Here is a 20,787-nt window from a genome sequence, read left to right on the forward strand (position 1 = left end):
TCTGCTGCCATTTGTGGGGAAATGTGCTGCCAATATCATAGCATTTGTGGGGAAATCTGCTGCCAATCTCATAGTATTTGTGAGGAAATCTGCTGCCAATCTCATTGCATTTGTGGGGAAATCTGCTGCCAATCTCATTGCATTTGTGGGGAAATCTGCTGCCAATCTCATTGCATTTGTGGGGAAATCTGCTGCCAATCTCATATCATTTGTGGGGAAATGTGCTGCCAATCTCATAGCATTTGTGGGGAAATCTGCTGCCGATCTCATTGCATTTGTGTGGAAATATGCTGCCAATCTCATTGCATTTGTGGGGAAATATGCTGCCAATCTGATTCCATTTGTGCGGAAATATGCTGCCAATCTCATAGCATTTGTAGAGAAATATGCTGCCAATCTCATAGCATTTCTGGGATATCTGTTGCCAATCTCATTGCATTTTGTGGGGAAATCTTCTGCGAATCTGATTGCATTTTCTGGTCGGCCGGCCCTCCACCATGTGGTCTGGAAAAAAAAAAAACAGCCCTCCATGCCCACGAAGTTGGACAGCACACTGCTAAGTTCATGTATATTTGACCCCACCCATGACCACACCCACGTCCACATGCTGTTGTGATCGTCCTCTTTTTTGGAAATCAAAATATGGTCACCCTAGAACACGGGCAACACCTTAGGGGCGTGTCTAGGCTGCTAACACACAGGTATTTAACCTGGAGGCTTATTTGGCAACTCAGCTCTGACTGGGGCTGTTCGCTACTGTGAATTCTAGTGGAGGGATATTGTAAATAGCTGTATTTCTGTTGCCCTGTTTCTACTTTGACGAGGCCCTTCATGGTGAAACATGTCACAGTTGTGTCACTGTATATATTTGCACCCTATGTATGTCTTTCCCAGTATGTCGTTTGAGCAGCTGCTATGAGTAGTATTGCACAGGACCTGAGGTGGTTGATAACACCGCCCCTCGGACTTATCTACTCACCCAGTTGTATTACGCTCTGCTTGTCCCACCTGCGTGCTGGATAGCTACACCCCTCCCTGAGACATATACAGTGGTGTGAAAAACAATTTGCCCCCTTCCTGATTTCTTATTCTATTGCATGTTTGTCACACTTAATTGTTTCTGCTCATCAAAAACCATTAACTATTAGTCAAAGATAACATAATTGAACACAAAATGCAGTTTTAAATGATATTTTTTATTTAGTGAGAAAAAAAACTCAAAACCTACATGGCCCTGTGTGAAAAAGTGATTGCCCCCCTTGTTAAAAAATAACTTAACTGTGGTTTTGTAGTCACCCCCAGGCCTGATTACTGCCACACCCGTTTCAATCAAGAAATCACTTAAATAGGAGCTATCTGACATAGAGAAGTAGACCAAAAGCACCTCAAAAGCTAGACATCATGCCAAGATCCAAAGAAATTCAAGAACAAATGAGAACAAAAGTACTGTAATTGAGATCTATCAGTCTGGTAAAGGTTATAAAGCCATTTCTAAAGCTTTGGGACTCCAGCGAACCACAGTGAGAGCCATTATCCACAAATGGCAAAAACATGGAACAGTGATGAACCTTCCCAGGAGTGGCCGGCCGACCAAAATTACCCCAAGAGCGCAGAGAAAACTCATCCGAGAGGCCACAAAATACCCCAGGACAACATCTAAAGAACTGCAGGCCTCACTTGCCTCAATTAAGGTCAGTGTTCACGACTCCACCATAAGAAAGAGACTGGGCAAAAACAGCCTGCATGGCAGATATCCAAGGCGCAAACCACTTTTAAGCAAAAAGAACATTAAGGCTCGTCTCAATTTTGCTAAAAAACATCTCACTGATTGCCAAGAGTTTTGGGAAAATACCTTGTGGACCGACAAGACAAAAGTTGAACTTTTTGGAAGGTGCGTGTCCCGTTACATCTGGCGTAGAAGTAACACAGCATTTCAGCAAAAGAACATCATACCAACAGTAAAACATGGTGGTGGTAGTGTGATGGTCTGGGGTTGTTTTGCTGCTTCAGGACCTGGAAGGCTTGCTGTGATAGATGGAACCATGAATTCTACTGTCTACCAAAAAATCCTGAAGGAGAATGTCCGGCCATCTGTTAGTCAACTCAAGCTGAAGCGATCGTGGGTGCTGCAGCAGGACAATGACCCAAAACACACCAGCAAATCCACCTCTGAATGGCTGAAGAAAAACAAAATGAAGACTTTGGAGTGGCCTAGTCAAAGTCCTGACCTGAATCCTATTGAGATGTTGTGGCATGACCTTAAAAAGATGGTTCATGCTAGAAAACCCTCAAATAAAGCTGAATTACAACAATTCTGCAAAGATGAGTGGGCCAAAATTCCTCCAAAGCGCTGTAAAAGACTCGTTGCAAGTTATCGCAAACGCTTGATTGCAGTTATTGCTGCTAAGGGTGGCCTAACCAGTTATTAGGTTCAGGGGGCAATTTCTTTTTCACACAGGGCCATGCAGGTTTTGATTTTTTTTTCCTCACTAAATAATAAAAACCATCATTTAAAACTGCATTTTGTGTTCAATTATGTTATCTTTGAGACTTTGACTAATAGTTAACGGTTTTTGATGAGCAGAAACATTTAAGTGTGACAAACATGCAAAAGAATAAGAAATCAGGAAGGGGGCAAATAGTTTTTCACACCACTGTACATAGGTGGGGGATCAGCGAGGACCGCAGCACACCGGTGTGGTTCACACTGGTACCTTCCACATAACCCGGTTGGGAAGGTTTTTGTTATTATTAATATCGATACATTGCCTGTTGCTACTTAAGTAAACATTTACATCTCTATACGGCACAGGGCTGTCCTTAGGGCATACATATGAAATCACCGCCGGGTGACTTGGGCACAGGATACAGCCAGTATATCCTGCTCCTGCACAAGTCCCAGGGATGTTAATTACTATTCCCCCCCCAGGTCCATGTGGATGGTGGAGAATGATGTATTTCGGCTTCCAGCTATTGCTGGTGACTGAATTACAGTGTTTTAAAAGTAACTTCAACTCTATCTTCTCCCAGCGCTGAAGTTACTCCCTGTGCGCCGCTAAAGCCGTAATTCCTATTACTGTCTATGGTGGCGCCGGCTGCGCCCAAATCTGCTGCGCTGTAATTACAGCGTTTGGGCCTTAGGGCTGTATATATCACATTTGATAAAATGCACAGAAACATGAAACACAAGGGAGAGGTCCTGATCTTGTGAGCTTACAATCTAGAGGGTAGTGGAGTGGAGACACTTATGCTGGGAATACACAATGAGTTGTTTTGGCAGATTTACTTTCCGATAGTTTTTCTGATCGATTTCCATTCACTTCTATGAGAAAATTGATCTTAAAATCAGATCAGACCCGTCAGAAATTATCGAACGAACCATTTGTCTGCTGAAAAAACTCCAGGTGTATTCCCAGCATAAGGGAGTAGACTATGGGGCTAGTGGATGAGGTAGTCAACCTCAAATAATTTTTTTTTTTTTTAGCTTTCTTGGCTCCTGTTGCATGCAACAGGAGTCCCGGTCAGCAAGGCTATTAGCCCCAAGCACGGAAAAAGCGTGAGTGCCCTAAAGCACCCCCACAAAACGTGCATGAGTAGCCACGGGCCCCACAATACAGCAGGGCCCTTCCGGTGTTCCCCGAAGTTTCCGGTGTTTGCCATCGGCGCAGGGGGTACTAAGCATCCTCCAACCCGAGAGTCGGAGGACACTGGCGGCATCCTCCAACACCCGAAGGGCTGGAGGACCCTGGACTGCCCTGTGGTTACCCACAGGGCCTGGCCATGTGGCATCCCACATGGTCGGTGGCTCCCCCGAGAGGGAGCCGGGTGGGGACCGAAGTCCCCTGGGGACAAGTCCCCGGTGCCAGCAAGCTGGCCCCGACCTTGCGGCCGGAGTGATAAAAATTCCGCACTCTCCCTAGCCAAAAGGCCGAGGAGCTGCGTTAGTTGGCTATGCATATGGGCAGTACAGATCAAAGCACCCTACTTCCGCCTGAGATCTGCCACATCTCAGGTTTTTTCAGGTGCACCTGGAGCGCCACTTCCAGGGGCAGTACGCCTAAGCAAAGCCCTCAGCTATTCAGCCTCGACCATGGTATAGATCCATTCAATCAACTCCTGGGAATTACGACCAGGAAGGACACCCTGCCACAGTGCCATCCTTCCAGGTCCCCCCAAAAATTTCAAGAACAGATACTACACTTGATCTTAGCCAAAAGGCCGAGAAGCGATCAGAAAATCAGATCAGACCTGTGGGAAATTATCGAAAGAACCATCTGTCTGCTGAAAAACTCCTGGTGTATTCCCAGCATAAGGGAGTAGACTATGGGGTTAGTGGATGAGGTAGTCAACCTCAAATTATTAGCATAGCTAATTACAAGCTTGTCTGAATAGGAGTGTCTGGAGGGTGTGACTTAACATTCCCAGGTCTGGGGCCTGATGGACAGACTGTGGGAGAGAGTTCCAGAGGAGAGGTGAGAAGTCCAGAATGCGAGAGTGAGAGGAGGAGATCCCTACGTGTGGCCCTATAGATGGCATTTGTACCCCAACTCTTATGGGTGCCATTGCCATGCAGCAGGAAGCTAGCTCAGCCAGAGGCATGGTGGGTATTTGTATTATTCTGTCAGTGTGGTGGGAAAGTATGGGGAGAATTAGCAGTGGAGGAGAGAGAATCGCTGCTGGTCACCAGAGATCTGGGCATGTGCAGAAAGATGCTCCCCTCATTCATTACATTTCATGCTGAATATCCCCCCAGCCAGGCCTCCTACAATCCCCCATATAGAGGGTAGGGAGGGGACCCCCATGGCAGATTGCAGATCTCCAGCACCGCTTGAGATGTCCCTCTAAGGATGATCAATGAGATGTAAATATTTCAGAGTTTATGCAAATTTATGTACATTTTTATGCAAATATATGGAGCTTGAAAATTGATCAATTTAAACCTGGGTGGGACTTGATTGGTCCATTTTCAAGCTGCATATATTTGCATAAAAATGTACATTTGCATAAACTCAGAGACATTTGCATCTCATTATTATTAGTCCTCTCCTAGTCTGTAGGAGTCATGGCAGCAGAGATCCTGTGGCTCACATTTAATGAATGTCGCGTGCATCTTTACTGTGACACTGAAGCCCTCATAAGAAGCGGAGGTTTGGGGGGTGTGGCCGGCCGCAGACAGACAAGGAAACATGAACATGTAGCTCTGGCCTCTCCAACTCAAAGTGATTGACTTCTGGCTTTATATAAGCGGCAAAGATGGAGAAGCACACGATGGAAGCAGACACCTCCAAGCTAACAAAAGGCAAAGCTAAACCGCAAAAACTTCTTCCTGGAGAAGTCCCAACAAGTGTGAACAAGGGCACAAGATGGCGCCAAAGCAGGGAGGAAAGCCCCGCCCACAGAAGTGAGTGAAGTCCCAGCAAGCGTGCACAAGATGGGGCTGACACAGGGAGGAACGTCCCGTCCACGGAAGTGAGTGAAGTCCCAGCGAGCGTGCATGAGGGCACAAGATGGCACCGATGCAGGGAGGAAAGCCCCGCCCATGGAAGTGAGTGAAGTCCCAGCAAGCGTGCACGAGGGCACAAGATGGCACCGATGCAGGGAGGAAAGCCCCGCCCATGGAAGTGAGTGAAGTCCCAGCAAGTGTGCACGAGGGCACAAGATGGCACCGATGCAGGGAGGAAAGCCCCGCCCACGGAAGTGAGTGAAGTCCCAGCAAGTGTGCACAAGGACACAATATGGCACTGATGCAGGGGGCAAAGCCCCGCCCACGGAAGTGAGTGAAGTCCCAGTGAATGTGCACGAGGGCACAAGATGGCGCTTAACTGGCTCACCTGTGTTATTTGCATAAAAGGCTGCATCACTCAGTATGCAGTGGGCTGTGTGTGGAGCAAGGAGCTCCTGAAAGGCTGTGCAGCCAAGAGAGGGCAGCCAGGCTTATTGAAGCAAGGATGCTGATCCTGTAAAGTGCTAGAGGGGAGTTGGACTCCAGTACTTAGACTACAGGAGAAGCCTGAATGGGTGAGTGGCCCAGGACTGCCATTAGGCCTATGGCAGGGTGTCACTCACAAGCCAGTGTGGCTGCAGAGGGCAAGAAGCCTGAGCTAGGGTTGGTACAGATACAGAAGTCTGTATATCTGGTGTGTGACTACAACCCTGCTGAATACCCAGTGTGGTGTATCATTTTTTGTTGTTTGGACATTGTTTGACTGACAAAATACATTGCTATTGTTTTGTTTTAACTCTACTCACTGGCTGGTATGTTGTGACCCTTGATGCTTTGATCTCCTCTACCAATGGGCTAAAATCCCCAGAATATCACAATTGGTGGAGAATGTTGGCAAAGCAAAGGTGCATGTCTACACAGCTCTGCTTTCCCTCTGTCCTGAGTGTACACAGCCCTGATTTCCCTTAGCCCTGCGTGTACACAGCCCTGCTTTCCCTCCATCCTGCGTGTACACAGCTCTGCTTTCCCTCCATCCTGCGTGTACACAGCTCTGCTTTCCCTCAGCCCTGCATGTACACAGCACTGCTTTTCCTCCATCCTGCATGTACACAGCCCTGCTTTCCCTCTGTCCTGTGTGTACACAGCCCTGCTTTCCCTCTGTCCTGTGTGTACACAGCCCTGCTTTCCCTCTGTCCTATGTGTACACAGCCCTGCTTTCCCTCTGTCCTATGTGTACACAGCCCCGCTTTCCCTCCATCCTGTGTGTACACAGCCTCGCTTTCCCTCCGTCCTGTGTGTACACAGCCCTGCTTTCCCTCTGTCCTACCTGTACACAGCCTCGCTTTCCCTCTGTCCTGTGTGTACACAGCTCTGCTTTCCCTCCGTCCTATATGTACACAGCCCCGCTTTCCCTCTGTCCTATGTGTACACAGCCTCGCTTTCCCTCTGTCCTATGTGTACACAGCTCTGCTTTCCCTCCGTCCTATATGTACACAGCCCCGCTTTCCCTCTGTCCTATGTGTACACAGCCCTGCTTTCCCTCTAACCTGTGTACACGCATGACCGATGGAAAGCATTGCAAGGCTAATGAGGCCTATCCAACCATTAGTTTACGGCTGAATGCTCAGAAGACAGCATTAATTATTTAGACGTGACAATTTCCGTCGATAAGGGGGTGTTGTGTATGAAACTTTTTCAAAAACCGACAGAGCGCAACAATTTGTTGCACACTGACAGTTCATCCACATCCGGTCAAAAAGGGCATCCCCAAGGGACAGTTTCTGAGGGCCAGCCGAATCTCATCGTCTGTGGAGGATTACGACAGTTTGTCGGAAAAATTAATCAAAAAGCTGGTAGAAAAGGGATATGAGGAGCATGGCCTGAGAAGGATCAGTAGGGAGGTGAGATCCCTGAATAGAGGAAGCCTACTGCTTCCAAAACCCAAAAAGAAGTCTGGCTGCATACCATTTGTATGCGATTACGGGCATCTGTCCGAGAAAGTCCGGTCCGTGGTGCACAAATTCTGGCCAATCTTGAACCAGGACCCTGAGTTTGGAAATGTATTTAAAGAGCCGTCAGTCTTCACAAACCACAGAGGGAGAACCATTAAGGACAGAGTATGCAGTACCAACATTGTAAAAAAAGAAAGAACAATTGTAGCAGCAGCTAGAAGGGGAACTGTACCCTGCTTGAGCTGTAGTTGTTGTAATGCGATAACTATAAGGAAACTGTATTTCTCATCCGTCTACTGGTGTGAAAGTGCAGATCAGGGGCAGGTTTACCTGCTTGAGTCCTTACATTGTGTATGGCCTCAAGTGTCCCTGTGGTCTGGTTTACATCGGGAAGACGGAGAGACTTGATAAACAACGCATAGAGGAACATAAGAGAAGCATTACTAACCTAGTAGAAGGTAATAAAGAATATGAAAGTTCAGTTTCACAACATTTTGTTACTATGCATCATACAGCTGCTCAGGTGAGATAATATATAATATATATACAGTATATATACAGTATATATACAGTATATATATATATATATATATATATATATATATATTTATATATACTGTATATATATATATCCGCTCCGAATCCGCAAAGTTTCCCCACAGGCAAATCGCGCGGGGAAACTCTGCCATAGGAAACTATGGCGCCGCCGGCCGAATTGCTTGCGCTAGCGATTAAGCCAACACTGGCCACAGATTTCGCGCGGGGGGCTGTGAATCCCATAGCCGTGCATGCCATGGCTTCTGGGGTACGCCTGCGTTCCTGCAGACCCGGAAGTGCCGCCGCACGTTTTACTGACGCGTGACGACACAAGTGGAAACGGACCCTTAATGTCAGTTTTAATATTATATGATATGTACAATGGCCTACGATATAGTGTCAACACCAAGCCCTGGAGATTTCTATCTGCTCAGAGATACTATAAATATAGCCAGGTCCCTATAGGGTACGGAGATCTCTCCACCTATACACGTAATCCCAGTGCTTATAGTGATTACAATGTAATGACATGTATAGGCCTTACCCCCAGGGAGTTTGCAAATGACCAATAACAAAAAGGTTGTTTTATTATGTTCTACTGTGATCGTGTGTACTGTATTTTATATGTTTATATAAATTTATATCGTAGGTTTTCTGTTTGTATTGACCTGATGAAGTGGGCTGTGTCCTGTGAAACGCGTAGTCCACAGAATAACTGTTTTTGTAATAAAGACTCCTTTTTCATCTATGTGAGTCTTCATTGGAGGTAAGAGATCACCTTTCCACTACCAAATTGGCGTTTATTTGTAATTTTTAAGGGCGCCTTCACCAAAATCCTTACCCAATGTTCAGTTGAGGTGGTTTGTATTGGAAGAAGTTCCAGCCCCGCAATGTGGGGGGGGGGGGGGGGGGGACAGAAAAATTGCTGCTACAGTGTGAGGCAAGATGGATTAGAAAATGTAACTGTGTATGTCCTAATGGTCTCAATGAGTATTGGTATTGTATACAAGATTATGTGTTCTGGGAGAAGCTCTGCTCAGCATTAGACTGGGGTAGACACCTGATGGTGTAGTTCCCCAGATGAGATTACAGTTTGTTATTTAATCATTGTTTAATTGTTTGGATATTGTGTTAATGAGTTCCTAGAGGTGGGTATAAAGGTGTCACTAAGGTGAGGGGCGGTACACCTGAGGAAGGGCAATGCCCGAAACATGTTGTGTGCATCTTGCACTTTTGTCTGCTCCAATACAGTGGTATGCTGAACCTTTGGTGTTTTCTTTCCGTTCTTGAATTGTATCCTGCATGTACACAGCCCTACTTTTCCTCCAATCTGTGTGTACACAGCCCTACTTTCCCTCCATCCTGTGTGTACACAGCCCTGCTTTCCCTCAGTCATGGGTGTATGTACACAGCCCTGCTTTTCCTCCATCCTGCATGTACACAACCCTACTTTTCCTCCAATCTGCGTGTACACAGTCCTGCTTTCCCTTCATCCTGCGTGTATGCAGCCCTGCTTTCCCTCAGTCATGGGTGTTCACAGCCCTGCTTTCCCTCTGTCCTGCATGTACACAGCCCTGCTTTCCCTCTGTCCTGCGTGTACACAGCCCTGCATTCCCTCTATCTTGCATGCACACAGCCCTGCTTACCCTCCGTCCTGCTTTGTATGCAGTCCTGCTTTCTCTCAGTCCTATGTGTACACAACCCTGCTTTCCCTCTGTCCTGCATGTACACAACCTTGCTTTCCCTCTGTCCTGCGTGTACACAGTCCTGCTTTCCCTCTGTCCTGCTTTGTATGCAGTCCTGCTTTCTCTCAGTCCTATGTGTACACAACCCTGCTTTCCCTCTGTCCTGCATGTACACAACCCTGCTTTCCCTCTATCCTGCGTGTACACAACCCTGCTTTCCCTCTGTCCTGCGTGTACACAGCCCTGCTTTCCCTCTGTCCTGCGTGTACACAGTCCTGCTTTCTCTCTGTCCTGCATGTACACAGCCCTGCTTTCCCTCTGTCCTGCATGTACACAGCCCTGCTTTCCCTCTGTCCTGCGTGTACACAGCCCTGCTTTCCCTCTGTCCTGCGTGTACACAGTCCTGCTTTCTCTCTGTCCTGCATGTACACAGCCCTGCTTTCCCTCTGTCCTGCATGTACACAGCCCTGCTTTCCCTCTGTCCTGCGTGTACACAGTCCTGCTTTCTCTCTGTCCTGCATGTACTCAGCCCTGTTTTCCCTCTGTCCTGCATGTACACAGCCCTGCTTTCCCTCCATCCTGCGTGTACACAGCCCTGCTTTCCCTCTGTCCTGCGTGTACACAGTCCTGCTTTCTCTCTGTCCTGCATGTACACAGCCCTGCTTTCCCTCTGTCCTGCATGTACACAGCCCTGCTTTCCCTCTGTCCTGCGTGTACACAGCCCTGCTTTCCCTCTGTCCTGGCTTTGTTCACATCTAAAATTGAAATTGCAAACGATGTTTGATTTTTTTGCTCTTTTTTTCGCTTCACTGCGCGTTACGATTTTGTGTCCATCGCTTTTCAAAGAGATTTTGCAGGTCAGGAATTGAACCCTTTGACCTGGAAAAGAAGAAATACAATGTATTTATTCTTAAAAGCACAAAAGCAATCGCCGCTCAAAGCGATTTTGTAAGCGGATGCGTTTTCCTATACCTTCCATTGTAGCAAAAACGCCCTAAAAATGGTACATGCGCACTTTGATGAGCGGAAAGCAGATGAAACGCGCTGATATGAACTAACCCAATGAGCATTCATAGCACTAGTGATTTTAGGGAGTTTTTTTTTTTTATTGCTGTTGCTCAAAAAAAATAAAATAAATAAATAAAAAAATAAATAAAATTGCAAAACATCCTAGGTGTGAATGAGCCCTCTGTGTGCACACAGCCCTGCTCTCCCTCCATCATGCGTGTACACAGCCCTGCTTTCCCTCCATCCTGCATGTACACAGCCCTGCTTTCCCTCCATCCTGCATGTACACAGCCCTGCTTTCCCTCCATCATGCGTGTACACAGCCCTGCTTTCCCTCCGTCCTGCGTGTACACAGCCCTGCTTTCCCTCCGTCCTGTGTGTACGCAGCCCTGCTTTCCCTCCATCCTGCGAGTACACAGCCTGCTTTCCCTCCATCCTGCGTGTACACAGCCCTGATTTCCCTCCGTCCTGCGTGTACACAGCCCTGCTTTCCCTCCATCCTGCGAGTACACAGCCTGCTTTCCCTCCATCCTGCGTGTACACAGCCTTGATTTCCCTCCGTCCTGCGTGTACACAGCCCTGCTCTCCCTCCATCCTGCGTGTACACAGCCCTGATTTCCCTCCGTCCTGCATGTACACAGCCCTGCTCTCCCTCCATCCTGCGTGCACACAGCCCTGATTTCCCTCCGTCCTGTGTATACACAACCCTGCTTTCCCTCTGTCCTGCATGTACACAACCCTGCTTTCCCTCTGTCCTGCGTGTACACAACCCTGCTTTCCCTCTGTCCTGCGTGTACACAGCCCTGCTTTCCCTCTGTCCTGCGTGTACACAGTCCTGCTTTCTCTCTGTCCTGCATGTACACAGCCCTGCTTTCCCTCTGTCCTGCATGTACACAGCCCTGCTTTCCCTCTGTCCTGCGTGTACACAGCCCTGCTTTCCCTCTGTCCTGGCTTTGTTCACATCTAAAATTGAAATTGCAAACGATGTTTGATTTTTTTGCTCTTTTTTTCGCTTCACTGCGCGTTACGATTTTGTGTCCATCGCTTTTCAAAGAGATTTTGCAGGTCAGGAGTTGAACCCTTTGACCTGGAAAAGAAGAAATACAATGTATTTATTCTTAAAAGCACAAAAGCAATCGCCGCTCAAAGCGATTTTGTAAGCGGATGCGTTTTCCTATACCTTCCATTGTAGCAAAAATGCCCTAAAAATGGTACATGCGCACTTTGATGAGCGGAAAGCAGATGAAATGCGCTGATATGAACTAACCCAATGAGCATTCATAGCACTAGTGATTTTAGGGAGTTTTTTTTTTTTATTGCTGTTGCTCAAAAAAAATAAATAAATAAATAAAATTGCAAAACATCCTAGGTGTGAATGAGCCCTCTGTGTGCACACAGCCCTGCTCTCCCTCCATCATGCGTGTACACAGCCCTGCTTTCCCTCCATCCTGCATGTACACAGCCCTGCTTTCCCTCCATCCTGCGTGTACACAGCCCTGCTTTCCCTCCATCATGCGTGTACACAGCCCTGCTTTCCCTCCGTCCTGCGTGTACACAGCCCTGCTTTCCCTCCGTCCTGTGTGTACGCAGCCCTGCTTTCCCTCCATCCTGCGAGTACACAGCCTGCTTTCCCTCCATCCTGCGTGTACACAGCCCTGATTTCCCTCCGTCCTGCATGTACACAGCCCTGCTTTCCCTCCATCATGCGTGTACACAGCCCTGCTTTCCCTCCGTCCAGCATGTACACAGCCCTGCTTTCCCTCCGTCCTGTGTGTACGCAGCCCTGCTTTCCCTCCATCCTGCGAGTACACAGCCTGCTTTCCCTCCATCCTGCGTGTACACAGCCCTGATTTCCCTCCGTCCTGCATGTACACAGCCCTGCTTTCCCTCCATCATGCGTGTACACAGCCCTGCTTTCCCTCCGTCCAGCATGTACACAGCCCTGCTTTCCCTCCGTCCTGTGTGTACGCAGCCCTGCTTTCCCTCCATCCTGCGAGTACACAGCCTGCTTTCCCTCCATCCTGCGTGTACACAGCCCTGATTTCCCTCCGTCCTGCGTGTACACAGCCCTGCTCTCCCTCCATCCTGCGTGTACACAGCCCTGATTTCCCTCCGTCCTGCATGTACACAGCCCTGCTCTCCTTCCATCCTGCGTGTACACAGCCCTGATTTCCCTCCGTCCTGTGTATACACAGTCCTGCTTTCCCTCCATCCTGTGTGTACACAGCCCTGCTTTCCTTCAGCCCTGCATGTACACAGCCCTGCTTTCCCTCCATCCTGCGTGTACACAGCCCTGATTTCCCTCCGTCCTGCGTGTACACAGCCCTGCTCTCCCTCCATCCTGCGTGTACACAGCCCTGATTTTCCTCCGTCCTGTGTATACACAGTCCTGCTTTCCCTCAGCCGTGAGTGTACACAGTCCTGCTTTCCTTCAGCCCTGCATGTACACAGTCCTGCTTTCCCTCAGCCCTGAGTGTACACAGTCCTGCTTTCCCTCAGCCCTGAGTGTACACAGTCCTGCGTGTACACAGCCCTGCATGTACACAGTCCTGCGTGTAAACAACCCTGCTTTCCCTCAGCCCTGAGTGTACACAGTCCTGCTTTCCTTCAGCCCTGCATGTACACAGTCCTGCTTTTCCCTCCGTCCTGCGTGTACACAGCCCTGCTCTCCCTCCATCCTGCGTGTAAACAGACCTGATTTCCCTCCGTCCTGTGTATACACAGTCCTGCTTTCCCTCAGCCCTGAGTGTACACAGTCCTGCTTTCCCTCAGCCCTGAGTGTACACAGTCCTGCTTTCCTTCAGCCCTGCATGTACACAGTCCTGCTTTCCCTCAGCCCTGAGTGTACACAGTCCTGCTTTCCCTCAGCCCTGAGTGTACACAGTCCTGCTTTCCTTCAGCCCTGCATGTACACAGTCCTGCTTTCCCTCAGCCCTGAGTGTACACAGTCCTGCTTTCCCTCCGTCCTGCCCGCTGTGAGCTGGATAGGAGAGCAGAGAGAAGACATTGCCATTCAGCAGTCTCCCTCCCCCTCTTCTGCTGGCAGTATGAACAGGCTCCAACTTGGAGCAAATGGAGTCTTCTATCTACAGCACAGGTGTTAAAATCAAGGCCTGCAGGCCAAATCTGTCCCTCCTCATCACCAATTTAACTCGCTGGAGTTACACCTTTCCCCACTATCCATGGCGGCCTGGGGGGGGGGGGGGGAATAGTAATTAACGCCACCTAGCGGTTGCGCCTGGCTAACAGAAAAGTACCAGTGCTTTACACTAGCATTTATTCTAACAATACTATGTACATTTATCATGGTTGCACCAATACAGACGCTCACAGAAAAAAACGTTTTAGTGACAGGTAACACTTATATACACAATGCTCCTCCCACCTCTGAACAACATGAGGGACACACCCAAAGGAAAAGAGGGGGAAGAGGCCAAAAGAAAAAGAAAAAGGGAGCATCCCCCCAAAAATATGAATCTAAAAACAAGTAATTACTTAAGAAAAAGGAAAGACCCTCTGTCAGAAACAATAGTTATAATATAAATAGGCCACAACACTAGGAGGCAAAAAGAAAGTAACTTAGAGCAGACCAACTTCAAGAGATCCATGTGATGATCCGCTCAGCTGGCTGCACAGGCAGACAGCTGTTTGACCATTCCTCTAGTCTGTGGGCTGCAGTTCTCTGGAACAGAGACCTGTCTTTCCATTTCAAGTTTCTGGCCTGTTCTGCTGCTGAGGAATTTGCATACATTAGTCATGCAAATCCCCTACCTGCCTCCTTTGATGACTGGCACTATAAAAGCATTCTGCTCCCAGGATGCTTTGCTGGACATTTCCTTTTCATGGTTTGTTCCTGATGGACACTCCTGGAGTGTCAGCCATTTCATGATTTGCTAAAGTTATCTTAGAGTAATTCCTGGGGATTGCATTAGGCTTCCCTTCTAGCCCAGTCAGGTTGTATTATTTGTATTGCCTGTTCTGTCTTGTCTAGTAATTTGCCATTGTCCTGTCCCAACGGTGGTCGACAGGAAATCGTTCTGTTTGTCTGGGGTGCTAACCAGTGCAGCAGTTGCTACTGGTAGCCCCTTCTGATCTGTCTTGTTTGGATCGCACAAGTCTCTAGCGTTAGTGGCTGTGGATCCTTCTGATCTGTCTTGCTTGGATCACACTGATCCTTCTGTTCTGTCCTGCCGGGATCGCACTAGCTTCTTGCGCTAGCGCTGTGGATCCTTCTGATCTGTCTTGCTTGGATCACACTGATCCTTCTGTTCTGTCCTGCCGGGATCGCACTAGCTTCTTGCGCTAGCGCTGTGGATCCTTCTGATCTGTCTTGCTTGGATCACACTGATCCTTCTGTTCTGTCCTGCCGGGATCGCACTAGCTTCTTGCGCTAGCGCTGTGGATCCTTCTGATCTGTCTTGCTTGGATCACACTTGCTCTGATGGAAGAGCAGTGGATCCTTCTACTTTATTCCTGTTTTGCGTTTGTCTGTCTTGTCTGATACGAACGCTTGCTGTAGGCTCGGTGAGGTAACCGTTAAGCAAGCGTTCGCGTTCTGTTTCGTGTTGTCTGTCTTTGATTAGTCAGGGTGGCGTGCTTATCTCTGTTGCGCTTAACGTGCGGAGATCACGCCGTAAAAGCGTTCACTGTTGCGATTGAGTGCGGTGTTCGCGTTTAGCTAGCGTTTGTTGTTTTCTCTGTCTTCTTTGTTATTTACTGTGCCTTTGCTATTTCTTGTGTCCTGTCCTTGCTCTGTCTGGTGTCTCTTGGCAATCGCCATTCTCGGCGATTGCGTTCCTGCTTTTTGTTCTGCTGATGTGTGTTCACAGTCGCTGGGGGGCGACTAGATCGGTGAACACACATTCATCTCTGTCTCTGTGCTCTGTCTCTTAGAGGGCTGTTTAGCCCTGCCTTGTCTTCTGTTCAATTCCCGTCTGTGGCCGTGCGGAGGCGGTGCGCGTCTGCACGCCACGACTCCATCTGCCGGTGGGAATTGCCCTCTGCAGGTGCCATGCACCTAGCCTGGGTATCCCAAATTATACGCTTGTGGAGGGTTTCCGTTGAGTCAGTGCGCGTCTTGTGCGCTGACAATGGAAACGACTCCGCCAGTGTTACAATCCACAAACAGTCACAAAAATGGTTTGCCAGTGAAGGCAAGTGATGCTACGTAATTCTCTAAGGGCAGCCTCTAACCAAAAGCACAGAGACCCCAACAACCGGGACCTAAGGGAAGCCCATGACCACCCACAGAGGCAATACTAAGACATCATCAGGCGGAAATACAGAGCCACATCTCCCACAACCTCCAACAGCTGGAAGACTCCCTCCAAGACAACTCATTCTGGGAGACCTGGAACCATATCAGCACAAAGCCTAAGAAATGCCCTCTTCATATCCAAAATGGCCACATCTGGCTCCACTACTTCAGGGACCTCTACAAAGACATCCCAGAAAATGCCCAAACCCCGGAACAGAAACAAATAGTCGCAAAACTGAAGGACATGGGGGAGAAAATCAAGGACTTTCAAAACCATCTGGATACACCAATCACAGTGCAGGAAATAAGAGAAAGAGTCAAGCTGATAAAATGTAAGAAGGCTAGCGGTACCGATGGCATCCTGCCAGAGATGATCAAATACAGCCCCCCAGACATACAAGAGGCACTCGCAAGACTATCCAACCTCATCCTGAGTGCGGGCTCCTTTCCTCAGGCCTGGAGCAAAGGCCTCATAACACCCATCTACAAGAATGGGGACAGATATGATCCAGAAAACTACAGAGGAATCTGTGTCAGCAGCACACTGGGGAAAATATTTAACAGCATAATGAATAAAACGATCCAATTTCCTCACACAGCAGGACGTACTCAGCAAAACCCAAGCCGGGTTCATGCCAAACCACCGCACAACCAACCACATCTACACACTGCACAGCCTCATCATACCCATGTCCACAGCTCACACGGCAAATACACCACAGCACCGACCACATCTACACACTGTACAGCCTCATCAAGACCCATGTCCACTGCTCACACGGCAAATACACCACACCACCGACCACATCTACACACTGCACAGCCTCATCATACCCATGTCCACAGCTCACACGGCAAATACACCACCCCACCGACCACATCTACACACTGCCCAGCCTCATCATACCCATGTCCACAGCTCACACGGCAAATACACCGCACCACCGACCACATCTACACACTGCACAGCCTCATCAAGACCCATGTCCACTGCTCACACGGCAAATACACCGCACCACCGACCTCATCTACATACTGCACAGCCTCATCAAGACCCATGTCCACAGCTCACAAGGCAAATACACCGCACCACCGACCACATCTACACACTGCCCAGCCTCATCAAGACCTATGTCCACAGCTCACACGGCAAATGCACCACACCACCGACCACATCTACACACTGCACAGCCTCATTATACCCATGTCCACAGCTCACACGGCAAATACACCGCACCACCGACCACATCTACACACTGCACAGCCTCATCAAGACCCATGTCCACTGCTCACACGGCAAATACACCGCACCACCGACCACATCTATACACTGCGCAGCCTCATCAAGACCCATGTCCACAGCTCACACAGCAAATACACCGCACCACCGACCACATCTCCACACTGCACAGCCTCATCATACCCATGTCCACAGCTCACACGGCAAATACATTGCACCACTGACCACATCTACACACTGCACAGCCTCAACATACCCATGTCCACAGCTCACACGGCAAATACACCACACCACCGACCACATCTCCACACTGCACAGCCTCATCAAGTCCCATGTCCACAGCTCAACGGCAAATACATCGCACCACCGACCACATCTACACACTGCACAGCCTCATCATACCCATGTCCACTGCTCACACGGAAAATACACCGCACCACCGACCACATCTACACACTGCACAGCCTCATCCATGTCCACTGCTCACATGGCAAATACACCACACCACCAACCACATCTACACACTGCACAGCTTCATCAAGACCCATGTCCACAGCTCACATGGCAAATACACCACACCACCGACCACATCTACACACTGCACAGCCTCATCAAGACCCATGTCCACAGCTCACACAGCAAATACACCAGCAACCGCATCTACACACTGTACAGCCTCATCAAGACCCATGTCCACTGCTCACACGGCAAATACACCACATCACCGACCACATCTCCACACTGCACAGCCTCATCAAGACCCATGTCCACAGCTTACACGGCAAATACACCACACCACCGACCACATCTACACACAGCACAGCCTCATCAAGACCCATGTCCACAGCTCACACGGCAAATACACCACACCACCAACCACATCTACACACTGCACAGCACCATCAAGACCCATGTACACAGCTCACACGGCAAATACACCGCACCACCGACCACATCTACACACTGTACAGCCTCATCATACCCATGTCCACAGCTCACACGGCAAATACACCACACCACCGACCACATGTACACGCTGCGCAGCCTCATCAAGACCCATGTCCACAGCTCACATGGCAAATACATAACACCACCGACCATATCTCTACACGGCACCGCCTCATCAAGACCCATATGCACTGCACACACGGCAAATACACCGCACCACCGACCACATCTACACACTGCACAGCCCCATCATACCCATGTCCACAGCTCACATGGCAAATTCACCGCACCACCGACCACATCTCTACACTGCACACCACCGACCACATCTACACACTGCGCAGCCTCATCAAGACCCATGTCCACAGCATACACGGCAAATACACAGCACCACCGACCACATCTATACACTGCGCTGCCTCATCAAGACCCATGTCCACTGCTCACACGGCAAATACACCGCACCACCGACCACATCTACACACTGTACAGCCTCATCAAGACCCATGTCCACTGCTCACACGGCAAATACACCACACCACCGACCACATCTACACACTGCACAGCCTCATCATACCCATGTCCACAGCTCACACGGCAAATACACCACCCCACCGACCACATCTACACACTGCCCAGCCTCATCATACCCATGTCCACAGCTCACACGGCAAATACACCGCACCACCGACCACATCTACACACTGCACAGCCTCATCAAGACCCATGTCCACTGCTCACACGGCAAATACACCGCACCACCGACCTCATCTACATACTGCACAGCCTCATCAAGACCCATGTCCACAGCTCACAAGGCAAATACACCGCACCACCGACCACATCTACACACTGCCCAGCCTCATCAAGACCTATGTCCACAGCTCACACGGCAAATGCACCACACCACCGACCACATCTACACACTGCACAGCCTCATTATACCCATGTCCACAGCTCACACGGCAAATACACCGCACCACCGACCACATCTACACACTGCACAGCCTCATCAAGACCCATGTCCACTGCTCACACGGCAAATACACCGCACCACCGACCACATCTATACACTGCGCAGCCTCATCAAGACCCATGTCCACAGCTCACACAGCAAATACACCGCACCACCGACCACATCTCCACACTGCACAGCCTCATCATACCCATGTCCACAGCTCACACGGCAAATACATTGCACCACTGACCACATCTACACACTGCACAGCCTCAACATACCCATGTCCACAGCTCACACGGCAAATACACCACACCACCGACCACATCTCCACACTGCACAGCCTCATCAAGTCCCATGTCCACAGCTCAACGGCAAATACACCACCAACAACAGCTACACACTGCACAGCCACATCAAGTCCCATGTCCACAGCTCACACGGCAAATACACCGCACCACCGACCACATCTACACACTGCACAGCCTCATCATACCCATGTCCACTGCTCACACGGAAAATACACCGCACCACCGACCACATCTACACACTGCACAGCCTCATCCATGTCCACTGCTCACATGGCAAATACACCACACCACCAACCACATCTACACACTGCACAGCTTCATCAAGACCCATGTCCACAGCTCACATGGCAAATACACCACACCACCGACCACATCTACACACTGCACAGCCTCATCAAGACCCATGTCCACAGCTCACACAGCAAATACACCAGCAACCGCATCTACACACTGTACAGCCTCATCAAGACCCATGTCCACTGCTCACACGGCAAATACACCACATCACCGACCACATCTCCACACTGCACAGCCTCATCAAGACCCATGTCCACAGCTTACACGGCAAATACACCACACCACCGACCACATCTACACACAGCACAGCCTCATCAAGACCCATGTCCACAGCTCACACGGCAAATACACCACACCACCAACCACATCTACACACTGCACAGCACCATCAAGACCCATGTACACAGCTCACACGGCAAATACACCGCACCACCGACCACATCTACACACTGTACAGCCTCATCATACCCATGTCCACAGCTCACACGGCAAATACACCACACCACCGACCACATGTACACGCTGCGCAGCCTCATCAAGACCCATGTCCACAGCTCACATGGCAAATACATAACACCACCGACCATATCTCTACACGGCACCGCCTCATCAAGACCCATATGCACTGCACACACGGCAAATACACCGCACCACCGACCACATCTACACACTGCACAGCCCCATCATACCCATGTCCACAGCTCACATGGCAAATTCACCGCACCACCGACCACATCTCTACACTGCACACCACCGACCACATCTACACACTGCGCAGCCTCATCAAGACCCATGTCCACAGCATACACGGCAAATACACAGCACCACCGACCACATCTATACACTGCGCTGCCTCATCAAGACCCATGTCCACTGCTCACACGGCAAATACACCGCACCACCGACCACATCTCCACACTGCACAGCCTCATCAAGACCCATGTCCACAGCTCACACGGCAAATACACCACACCACCGACCTCATCTACACACTGCACAGCCTCAAGACCCATGTCCACAGCTCACACGGCAAATACACCACCAACCACATCTACACACTGTACAGCCTCATCAAGACCCATGTCCACTGCTCACATGGCAAATACACCGAACCACCGACCACATCTCCACACTGCACAGCCTCATCATAC

At 49.4% G+C, this 20,787-nt stretch overlaps 2 pseudogenes; both read right to left on the reverse strand.

Annotated features, from left to right (window-relative positions):
• LOC137535546 (zinc finger protein 208-like) overlaps positions 1–20,787 on the reverse strand; it is a 274,048-nt pseudogene that overhangs the window by 61,009 nt on the left and 192,252 nt on the right.
• LOC137537360 (U2 spliceosomal RNA) lies at positions 4,104–4,230 on the reverse strand (annotated as a pseudogene).

The sequence above is a fragment of the Hyperolius riggenbachi genome, chromosome 10, assembly GCF_040937935.1.
Source record: "Hyperolius riggenbachi isolate aHypRig1 chromosome 10, aHypRig1.pri, whole genome shotgun sequence".
NCBI classification, from domain to species: domain Eukaryota; kingdom Metazoa; phylum Chordata; class Amphibia; order Anura; family Hyperoliidae; genus Hyperolius; species Hyperolius riggenbachi.